The sequence below is a fragment of the Nannospalax galili genome, unplaced genomic scaffold (genome assembly GCF_000622305.1).
Source record: "Nannospalax galili isolate Female #2095 unplaced genomic scaffold, S.galili_v1.0 scaffold562, whole genome shotgun sequence".
Classification (NCBI taxonomy): Eukaryota; Metazoa; Chordata; class Mammalia; order Rodentia; family Spalacidae; genus Nannospalax; species Nannospalax galili.
Window position 1 is genome coordinate 88,079 of NW_008348205.1, and position 364 is coordinate 88,442.

General features: G+C 53.0%; 1 protein-coding gene across 1 annotated transcript in view; it reads left to right on the top strand.

Moving 5' to 3' along the window:
- LOC103743548 (ryanodine receptor 2-like) overlaps nt 1–364 on the top strand; it is a gene marked incomplete at its 5' end in the record, with an annotated part of 111,152 nt that overhangs the window by 85,709 nt on the left and 25,079 nt on the right.

The following is a 364-nucleotide window of genomic DNA, read 5'->3' on the forward strand; positions in this document are numbered from 1 at the left end:
GTCTCTGTCTTGTGCATTTGTGTGTGTGTGTGTGTGTGTGTATGTGTGTGTGTGTGCGCACGCGTGCAGGAGCACATGCCTACGTGTACAGAGGCCACAGGAAGTTATTGGTGATCCTGCTCTGTCACCCTCTACCTTATTCTCTTGAGACAGGGTTGACCTCTGAACTCGGAGCTGGGCTGGCAGCTAGGTAGCCCTGGTGATCCTCCTGTCTCTGCCCCACCCACTAGTTCTGGGGTTATAGGCATACATAACCCCATCTGGCTTTTTGTGGGGGTTCTAAGGATTTGAACTCAGGTCCTCAAGCCTGCATAGCAAGCAGTCTTGCCTGCTGTGTCATCTCCCCAGCCTCCGGAGATGAAAT